Here is an 11,697-nt window from a genome sequence, read left to right on the forward strand (position 1 = left end):
GAGCCCATGAGCCAAGGGAACTGGAGTCAGTAAGCATGTATGTGCTCGGCCACTCCCCCACAAATACAGCCAGCAAATGACACTGCTGGAATATATGTGTCTCCTGTTCCAATTAGATTGGCTATGAGGCCTTTTGACACAAGGATGAGAGGAATCCAACAGGAGCTTTGTGCTGCACAACTGAGCTAGAGCAGAAGGAATGTTTGTCTGCCCCTGGCTCAAGAAAAAGTTGTAAAAGTGTGCACCATTCAGTACTAGAAATTAATTTATAAGGTTAGAAAGTGAAGCTACCATGAAACCACTAGGTGCACACCTCAGATGCTTCTGGGGTCACATCACTACTGAAGAGAACTATATAAACACTTTAAATCAGGGTTTCACAGACTTTTTATAGTTGGAACCTGGGTTTTTTTTTTCAGTACCCTTTTCTGCTGCCCAAAAATATAAATGCGTATATAAAAAATTAATGAAAAAATGAATAAATTTTCACTGTTTATTATTTATCCTCAATAATAACCGTACATAATAATATAAATCTTAATATAAAATATTTAAGTGCCTAACTTATTGTTATTACCTTAATTATGCAGGAAAATACATGTACCAAATTAAGAGGCTCGTGCTTGATACTTTGTATATTTTCTAAGGACCGGTGTTTTTTTTTCCAAGGGCTGGTACTGGGCCATGGACCACACTTTGGGAAACACTGCTTTAAATGAAACATGGCACTACAGGTTGAACCTCTCTAGTCTAGCACTCTGTCATCTGGCAACATCTGTTTTCTGGCATGAGTTTAGTTAGCCGGACAACCACTTATCATGGGTGTGTTCACGTTTCCAGTGGTCCCATGAAGTTTGTTTATAGCCAGCCCTGGCTCTCAGTGCTCTGTGTTGTTATTTACCTCTAATTTACCCTTAATTGTCTTCTGAGAGCCCAGTAGCCATTGCAATTGTTGATGCAGGAAGAAAATATTGACCTCCCATGGGCCGGCAAATTCTCTCATTTAGCACCAGTCAGGCCCCGACACTGCCAGACTAGAGAGGTTCAACCTGTACTAAAAATATACTCCTATCCTGACATTCAACACTTTCTAAGGGAAAGAACTAGTACTAAAATGATTTCTTCTTTCAAATGATGAGTTGTGAGTTACCCTTTCTCTCAACTCTAAGCCCTAGCACAGCGCATGTAAAGCTCAAAAGTATTTGGTATTCTACCTGGGTAATTTTAACCAGCATAGTTTTATAATGGATTCCTCTTCTGAGACTATATCAGTTACTTTATCGCTCTACTAGACAATAAGATGTTTTGTATTGATATAGTTAATTGTCTTTCCTAGAGATACTGGTCATTTACAGTGATGGGAGATCAGAATCAGGCTCATGAGGTACAAGCTGCAGAGGAAAGTAATCACTCTCAAAAAGTACAGGAGGGCTCAATTCAACAGTTATGCGTCAACTTCTCTAGGTCACTCTGCCAGGGCAAAGCAACTGTAAACCTGTCCTAACTAGCCACAGTCTGGCTCACTGTGCTGGATGCAGATGTCAAGGTTCCATTGGGAAAATCCCCTCCATAGCCAAGTTATAATCTAATGGTGGTGGGTGGGTGGAGGTGCACAGGGGAAACAGAGTAGAAACTGACCCCATGAATGCTGACCATAAGGGCTAGGAGTGCTCTTTTAGGTCTTGCATCCCTTTGCCCTGCTGTCAAAAGATGATTTTATATTCTTGAGATCCTTTTTAAAATACAGGCCACTGTTTGGCACTTCCTATTAGAGCTGCTAAAAGCTGTGTGCTTAATTCCATTGGGAACAAGCACATTTCCCCGACCCCCAAACCATTGAAACATTGAACCAAACACATTACTTTTAATTTCCTGAGGGAACCCTGCCACCAGACTCTTCTGGTCTTCAACTCAGGTTGAATTGGAGGGGTCCAGAATTTAAACAAAAACTAAAATAGTCTGACGTTCTGGAGACGTGGCATTTTTCTATTTCTTTGCTGGAATAACATAGCACTTCCGACGCAAGCAAATAAAGTTCCCTATCCAGCCCTTGAGAACTGTAGCCAGCATAGCTGTTTTCTGGAAGATCTGTAAAAGGTGCATTGGCTAGGGCAGGCTCTGTAAAATAAACAAAGCCTCTTATTGAATGGGTCCTCCCCTCCACCCGACAATTAACTTTTCCATCTCCCACTTCCACCCATGTACCAACCAGCCTCCCACACACCAAAGGCCAGATTCTGACTTTCCTTTCTTGCCCTGGGCCCACAAAAGAGGAAGGGAATAGGACAAAGGCCGTTCCCGATTAGGATTGCCCACCTCCTAATTGCAGAAAGCTGAACACCCCTGTCCTCACCTTCTCTGATGGGGATGTAGCCTCTGAAATGGGAATGGGGATGAGGGGGTGGGGCGCAGAAGGATCTCTGGACTGGGGAAAGGGATTGGGGTGTGGGCTCTGGGAGAGAGTCTGAGGGCCAGCAGGGGGAAAGGAGGATGAGGTGCAGAAGGGGGCTTCAGACTGCAGAGTTTGCATGGCGCTGACCTGACATAGCCCTGGCATTTCCCAGGAATGGAGGAAGTCTGCATGGCTCCCAGGAAGGGGCAGTATGTCCTTCTAGCTCCTAGCTGGAGGGGTGGCCGGGGAGGGGATCTGCACACTGCCCTTGCCTGCAGGAGTAGTCCAAGCAGGGGTTCCACAGCTCCGGACAACTAAACAGTCAATCCAAACCTAGTAATTCTCTTGCAAAGAGCTTGATGGATGAATTCTTCCAGTTACCCATGATCATCTATCTACAAGCACAAAATGGTGTTCAAAAGTACAAGCAGCATCAGGCCCATAAAAAGATGATATGAGAAGTGTGAATGGTCCACAAAGGTTTCTGACGTGCAAAACTCGACCAGGGTCCTGGTGAACCAGCCATGGGCAATTCTGCTTCTTGTACTTCTGAGCCTTCATTAGCTGGTGAGGCTGTTGATTTAAGTTTATCAGTTTGATAGGTTCTGGAGTCTGTGGCTCCAGAACAAAGGCTGCTTGTTGGGTGCTCAGGAATCTGGCATGGAGACAAACGCTGAAATGTTTGCCAGCATTTGTTTATTGCAAGTGAGAGTCAGAATTTTGACATGGACAAGGCAGTTCTGGCTGTTCGTGAGGTAGTCTGTTCACCAATTTTTGGTAGAAAATGGTCCCATTGGCTATTTAGTTCAAGACTTTTTGCCTAGCAAACACAAAGCAAGGCAAGTATTAAAATTGTGGCTGGTGGCTTTTTGTTTTCAGTGGGGTATTTGGTATTTTTGGTTTGGTTTGGTTTGGTTTTTTTGTTTGTTTTGTGTAAACACCTAAGCTATTTCTACATGGCACTCTGCCCAGTGCCACTGCCATCAGAGTTATGCAAAATGAGCTTCTTGGGATTGCAAATGGTGTGCCATTTGCATATTCCCAAAGTTCATTACCGTAGGCCAGCAAGAGTTCAGCATCGGCAGAAGGGGGTGCCGGCACTGCAGAGGCCGTGTGGACGTGCCTCTGCCGGGTAAATCCCCCTCCGTCACCAGTCCCTTATGCCCCAAACGTTCAAGGTGTTCTTCATACTTCAAACAAGATCCCGGCCTTATGCAGTCTTTCACTTAAATTGGAAGTGGATAGCTTGCAAACAAACATTTTAGAGTTTTCATTTCTTATTTTGGCCAAGATATGGTACACTAATTTGTTAAAAATGAACGTTGTGATTAAAAATTGTGGATTCCAGATCTGTCAATAAAAGGGCTTGCAGTTTACATGGTGACCTTTACGTTGCTCTTTCACAGTTAAGATCTTCAGGGTTGCTTGCACATAAGGAAGCTGCTGCTTCATATACTGAAATATTAGCCATAGTCACACAATTAGGAGAAACAATCTCAGGGGAGGACAGTAACACTATGCGAACTTGCAAAGGACAAAAAATTGTCAGATTCCAAAAATGTTTTTGAATGTGAGGCTTCCAGGCTTATCTTCCACAAAATACTAAGCTGGATGATAGGATGTGTAAGGATGATGAGTCACAGGAAGGTTTGCTTCTTTGACACTCAAGAAACTGAAAAACTTCAGCAGCAAAGACCTACCGAGGTACTCTAAACCTTAGCAGACACCTACACTGACATTTTAAATGTTGAATGCTTGAGAATGAGTTCACCCGTTGTTGAAAGTTTATCGTTCAGGATGACTTTAAAACAAAGGCACCCCCTGATCGTCTTAGCTACGTTCACACAAGGGCTTTAGATGTGGGATTTCCTAACACAGAAGCAGCTAATAATGAAAGAAATTTCAGCAAGCTAACATTAATCAAGAGCCTTCTCAGAATGTCATTGGGGCGGGAACGGTTACATGATGTGGCAGCTGTTGAACGTTCACTCACCCAGCTCTTGTTTTTCAGGGAAAGGAGGGTGTCTCACAGGGACTCAGGTTGTGAGATATGTGCGGGGGTGGGGGTTGGGGAAAATCTCAATAGAGTCTGGATAAACTGACGGAGCGTAGGAGAAAGATGTTACATTTTGGTAGCTTATCTGAACTGCACCCAAATCTCCCAGATGTCCGGGATCACCTACATGGGATATTGACCAACCTTTTCAGACTGCTGAGTCATGTGGGTGTGTGAACAATTTCCAGATATTTTCGGCGTTCGAAGAAAGATGAGAATCAATTAGATGCACGTAGTCACCACTGCCAGTGAGCTTATGTTACACAGCAGTTGAAATTACAGCACTCATCATGAATAGATTACCCAATGTTGCTCTAAATCCAGCTCCATTATAGGGTGAGTCTTGCAGTCCCTAGTGATTACTCAAGTAAAACTCACCCTGCCCTGAGAAGTGACAGAGCGATCGCCCTGTTAGTCTGTATTCTACCAGAACAGCAAAGCAGATAAGATAACATCAGGGTACTGAACGTGGGGCATGTTTGTGTACAGCGCCTCTAGGTCAGCAGTTCTCCAGGTCTCGACTTTCCTTGCCAACTTGGCTCCATCTGCTCTATTCCCTCAAAAGGTGTGAAGGAGCACACGCCCATGGACAAAAACATAGCGAAACCCATACAGATGATGAGGAAAGTGGCTATGCGGACCACCCTTTACAAAGAAAAGGGCAAGTGGAGCCAGGACAGAGTCATGTAAGCATCATCATTCCTTCCAGTTACGGCTAATGAAAGGAAAATATTGGTAGATTCATATGTTTTAAGGATAGAAGGGACTGTTGTGATCATCAGAGTTGACCTCCTACATGACACAGGTCACAGAATTTCACTCAGTGACTACGTCTACACTAACCCCAAACTTCGAAATGGCCACGCAAATGGCCATTTCGAAGTTTACTAAGGAAGCGCTGAAATGCATATTCATTTGGATGGACTGCTCATGGGAATAAGGGGACTTCGAAGTAGGCGGGGTCCTTTCGAAAAGGAGCCCCGTCGGTACGAGCCACGCGGCGGCGAGGCGCCTCAATTTCAAAGTGCTGCGGCCCCCTGCATGCTAATGAAGCGCTGAATATGCATTTCAGCACTTCATTAGTAAACTTCGAAATGGCCATTTGCGTGGCCATTTCGAAGTTTGGGGCTAGTGTAGACACAGCCAATATTTCCTTTGTCCAGCCCAATAGTCCGCAGCAAATTAAGGTTGCCACAGGCAGCGTCTGAAGAGGAGCAGAGTATATCTGAAGTCCAGCAGCCAATGGCCCTGCGATAAGAAGTCATGCACGAGTGAGAAAGGATACTCCAGAACTGCGCAGTAAGGGCTCAGTTGTGGGGACAAGGGTCACGTAAGTGCAAAGATAAATAATATTGGTGGGTCTGCTGGGAGCCATGGCTCCCTGGAAGTCCATTGTCATTCTAGGCCCTGTCTGCCCCTCACCCCAGCCCAGTTCATAGCCATCCGTCCCACAAAGCGGGGGACAAGGATGCTAGGACTGTGCTTTCATAGAGCTCTCATGCTAATTTCTTCCCCACTTTCACGCAGCAGGTTAATACATGGGCAGGGCAACATACAAAGGGAATGCACTGAAGCGGGTCTAATGGATTCTTTAATGCTGAAAAGGAGACACCCTCTGGCCAGTTCATTTGAATGTGACATTCAAGCAGTGTTGGAGCCAAACTAAGAACATCCATCCAAGAAATGTTCTTTCCCTGCCCCTCATTGAATTCAGATTACAGACAGGAAAGGCTCAGGGGGAAAAGCTTGTGGGTGTGGTTTAATAACTCTGCCTTTAAGTTAATTATAAATAATCAGAACAAGCTTTCTCAGAGTTCGTTAACAGGGTGGTTAAACATGAGCTGCACCATTACTAGAGATGAAAAGATTACAGCTCTAAAAAGACCAAAAGCCCAAGGAGGAAGAAAGGTGGGAATCAATTAGACACACAGCCACCACTGCCAATGAGATTATGTTACACAGCGGGTGAAATTTCAGCGCTCATCATGAATAGATTACCCAATGTTTCTCTAAATCCAGCTCCATTATAGGGTGAGTCTTGCAGTCCCTAGTGGTTACTCAAGTGAAACTCACACTGCACTGAAAAGTGGCAGAGAGATAGCCCTGTTAGTCTGTATTCTATCAGAACAGCAAAGCAGTCCTTCTTTTTTGTTTTGCACTGAAAAGTTTTGCCTAAAAAAAAAAAGGCAGGGTTTTAATCTGCTAGTTGCAATTTCTCATTTGTCTATTTTATTCATCACTCTCCGAGGTCACATGCACCAGAAAATTTGAATTTTACATTGTGTTGAGACGCAGTATATTTCCCAGAGATGATGTGTAACCTACCCAGCACAGACTCCCTGACAAATCATGAAGATGCACTCATTGAAAACAAACGTTTCTAGGCATGTATCTGCAACCCTGAATGCATATTCTCTGCACTATCATAACACATCTCGTCATGTAGAGACTGTCTAAAAGATTTGGCCAACTAGAAAGTCCTGCCATCTACAGGCTAAAGATATAAAAAGTCAAGGGCATTTTCAGCACAGAGGCATGACCTAGAACTGAGTCAGCAGAGAGGTTGTATTGTCCTCATTTGGGACACATGCACAAGGCATCATTCAGAGTAAAGGCAAAGATTAGATATTTGGGGAGGCAAGTAGGAGCCCTCCTTTACTTCCCTCTCCTCTCCTCCACCCAACTGATTTTAAAATGTTTGCGTTTTCATCTGGGAACCACATCGTACCTAGTTGTGTTGAAAAAAATGGCAGCCTCTCCTTTTTCATAACCGTTGTGGAGTCAGAAATTGAATCCAGTATAGAGAAGGTCCCCTGGACAGCTCAAAAGGTGCTGGATAGCTGAGTGCCAATGAATGGCTTTCTACAAACATCTCTCAGGATGTTCCTATGCATCATTTGCAGTGACTGTGCTTAAAAAAAAATGCCAAGTACTGGTTGAACCTTTCTAATCCAGACCTCTATTGTCCAGCAGCATCCATAATTAGGCATGATTCTAGCTAACTGGACAATCACTTGCCATGGATGTGGCTGAGTTTCTTGTGGTCCCATGAAGTTTGTTTCCAGACACCAGTCCTGGCTCCCAGTGTTCTGTGCTGTTATATATCTGTGATTAACCCATAAATGGCTTCTAAGAGCCCAGTAAGCAATAGAAATGTTGATAATGCTCTTAGACAATATTCACCTCCTATGGTCCAGCAAATTCTCCCACCTGGCACCAGTCAGGTCCTGAGGGTGCGGGACTAGAAAGATTCACATTGAGTAGATGTAAATTGCAAAAGGTGCAAGGCAGTAGAGAATCAGGAGTAGCCAGGGAACTCCCTCCAACGTAAAAGGCCCTTCTTCCGGGGTTGTTTTCTATACCCAGGAATGCTCTCTCCAAATCTCTGACAACATTCAGCTCAACTATCTAACACCTAATCACCACTTGTCTAGAGAGTTAAATCTGCAGACCAATGCCACGGGGAGGGCTTCATTAGAAACATCAAATCAAGCAGGGTTAAAGAGTTAAGAGCTCAGCATGTCCCATCTGCTGCCAGGAGTTTCCTAAATGTTTTTAAATGAATATGTGCTGATCAGCCCATATGGCAGCACTGCAATTAGGAGCTGGCTCTATTTCCTACTGTCTCTAGGCATGTGACCTGTGTTTCCAGGCAGGGTGTGTTTTCTTGAGATGAGAGGGGAGGAGGAGAAACACAGTTCAAAAGAGGCAGAGAAGAGGAAACAATGATTGGCATTAGCTGTAAGATTATTGTCTGCCATCCTACCCAGGCTGCTCCAACAGAGTGTGGTACTCAGCACTTTCTTTGTGAAGTTACTAGAGCTCAGGGAAGCTATGCCAAGGTCCCCCAGATGCAGCCTGAACTAAATAGCAAGTTATAGCAAGTTATTGTATTTAAATGACACCCCCCAGCACACACACATATAGGGGCCAGGGAGGTACATTTCCTGGCTAGGGAGTTATGGAACATTTCAGCCCGGGAAACTGATAGCTGAGAAAGCAGGGAATGTGCAGAGTGATAAGAATTTCCCTGGATTCCTCCTACAAATAAATCACCAGTGGCAACTCACCGGTACTTTGGCTTTGTCTGAGTGATATTTCCACGACGCGCTCTGCCATGCTTCATGGCTGTGCTTGTTCAGCTTTATGCCACCATCCGTGGGCTGCTTGGGGGAAGGGAGTAACACCACTGGAACTGTCCTTCAAGGGAAGGGTTAAGGTGGGAACTTCGAGCTAGAATGGAGGGTTTGGACAGCAGACACGTAGATCTTTCCATTGCTGGGTGATGAGCTGCCTCTGCAATGGAACAATTTAAGGACAACGCTGAGAGGGACAGCAGAGAGAGAAGAGAGGATGGTCCAAGAGGTTAGGATACAGCGGACCTCGGCCCACCTTCCTACTCTACCACAGACCTCTTGTAGGAGGTAGGCAAGTTACTTTGGGTGTGTTCACAAAGTCTTTTAGCTGGAGTGTCAATCTGTCACATGCTGTCTGTGTGGACTCAACTGTCTTACCCTAAAAGTTCCCTATTGTGATCTGTGTGAGCCCTGCTAATCTGCTTCTGTTTCAATGCCTCCTCTCCCCCACAGGGCAACAGATGGGAAACTGAGGCACTGACTTTGGGCTTGTCTACATAAACCCTTGGTTTCTGGCAAACTGGAGTGCAAATCTACCTCACGCTAGCCTGCCATGAAGAGGGGAGGGATAGCGCAGTGTTTAGCGCACTGGCCTTCTAAACCCAGCATAGTTAACTCCACAGCAGACTGTGAAGAGCTACGAGGAGATGTCACTAAAATGGGTGATTGGGAATGCAAATGGCGGATGAAATGCAATGTTGATAAGGGTAAAGTAATGCACACTGGAAAAAATAATCCCAACTACATATACAAAATGACATGGTCTAAATTAGCTGCTACCAATATGCAGTGGCAGTCTAAAAAGATAACAGAAAGTTAGGCAACAATGGGAAAGGATTAAATAATAAAACTGAATATATCAGAATGCCACCTCAAACTCCTGGTATGCCGCACTTTGAATAATGAGGCTATGTCTACATGGCAAGCGCTGTTTCAGAATACGGTGGTATCTCAAAATAGCTGCCAGTGTCTAAGAAATGCACCCTTGTCTTAAAACAGTTTTTGAGATAATGGGCATGCTATTCCATCACTGCTGTACACCTGATTGCAGGAGGAGTACAGGGATGCCTTGAAATAGGGCTTTATTTCAGCTTGTGGCACCATTTAGACAGTGCCATGTGCCAAAATAGCCTATTTTGAAATCTACAGGAAATAAGATATGGTGTAGCACAAATTGTGTAACTTATTTTGAGGTTAGGGCACTGTGTAGACATAGCCTGAATGCAATTCTGGCTGCCCATTTCCAAAAATACATTAGAATTAGAAAAGGTACAGCATGGGGTATGGAACAATGATTAAAGAGACTGGGACTATTGCTCTGAGAAGCAACAACTTAGTGGTGGATCTGACAGAGCTCCATAAAAATATGGATGCTATGGAGGATAGGATTATTTACCCCTTCCCATAATACAAGAACTAGGGGTCACCAATGACATGAATAGTCATCAGGTTTACTACTACCAAAAGGATATGCTTTCTCATGCAGCACACAGTCAACCTGTAGAACTCCATGACAGGGGATGTAGTGGATGCCAAAAATTACAACTGGGTTCAATACAGAATTAGGTAGATCTGAGAAGTATAGGTTTTGCAATGGCTATTAACCAAGATGGTCATGAAGATAACCCCATGCTCTGGGTGTCTCCAACCCTCTGACTGCCAGAAACTCAGCTAGGACAACAGAGGCTGGATCACTTGATAACTGCCTTATTTTGTTCATTCACTTTAAAGCATCTGACACTGGCCACTGTGGGAAGATGGGCTACCAGGCTAGATAGACCATTGACCTGACCCAGTGTGGCTGTTCTTATGGCTGCCCAGATAGTACTGTCTCAGATATCTTCTTTCAGCTCCAACTCAGTAGGAAAGTTTACCTTTTCTTCCTATACCTGGCCACAGTGATCCATAAATACATTTGTTATATGCAGACTGGATTGCTGTAATTCACTGTGTCTGAAGATGATGTACAGGTTCCATCTGGTACAGGATGAGGGCTGCCTACCTATTACATGGTTTGGGAGATTATGAAGCCATAAACCTGTGCTCTGCTGGTTTCAGGTCTGCTCCTGCTGCCTGTTTAAGGCCTTGGTGCTAATCTTCAAAGCAATTCATGGACACGGTACCAGCTCCATTGGCAACTGCATCTACAACTACCAAAGCATTTATATCTACTGGGACATTCCAACTCTCACAGCCTAGGCTGAAGGGCATGAAAATCTGGGACAAAACATTATTAGTTAAGGGGCTCCTGCTTTGGATGAACTTCCAAAGGAAATCAGGCAAGTCTGGAGGCTACCTATATTTAGGACACATTGCAAAACCTTCCTACCATAACAACAATTGGTCTCCACAAAAATAAAAAAAACCTCTGCCCCAAGCAGGGTTTTCAAAACTGGAATGATGGTCAGCCAGAGACTCCAGGAAGTCCATCAGTGTCCTCTCATACTGTATGGCATAGAAAATTTTCCCACACTGCAACTATGGTCACCAGAATAAAATTGTTAGTAATGGTCATCATAACTTTATGAATTGTAGAGCTCATTATTCAGAATGGAATGTTTGAGAGGAAGATTGCAAACTACACTACACTCAAAGGGCTACTTCCATGAAATCTGGACAGCCAAGCAAAAGTTTTGTTGATAAGGTGCCCAGATGAAAGCAACCAGCTAGCGGAACAAACTCTCCAACAACCCAAGAAGCTTCACAGAATCATTATCTTCTGCTCCAAGTATTGAATGGAGCAGAAAACAGAGATACATGTACGTTAACAAATCCCTACCAAAACAAAATCCTATGCTCCACCTGCCATTCACCCCCAGGTAGCAGAGGAGAGAAAGAACAAACCACACGTGATGAATATGATTCACGTTGCTTAAGGGACGAGATAAAGGCACTTATAGAATAGGGATGTGGTGTGGTATAAGACCTCATATAAAATAGAACAGCTCATACAACATGCTATTGCATTTGATGTGGTGAATGCTCTGCTGTGATTCAACTTCTGCTGAGTGCAGCAGAACCGGCAAAGTGGACAGTTATGTCCCTCTAATTCTCTGTCCCAACTTAAAAGAGCAGAGGAGTTTCTCTGTCTTACCACAGATGGTGCTGGTCCT

The sequence above is a fragment of the Carettochelys insculpta genome, chromosome 3, assembly GCF_033958435.1.
Source record: "Carettochelys insculpta isolate YL-2023 chromosome 3, ASM3395843v1, whole genome shotgun sequence".
In the NCBI taxonomy this organism is placed as follows: Eukaryota; Metazoa; Chordata; order Testudines; family Carettochelyidae; genus Carettochelys; species Carettochelys insculpta.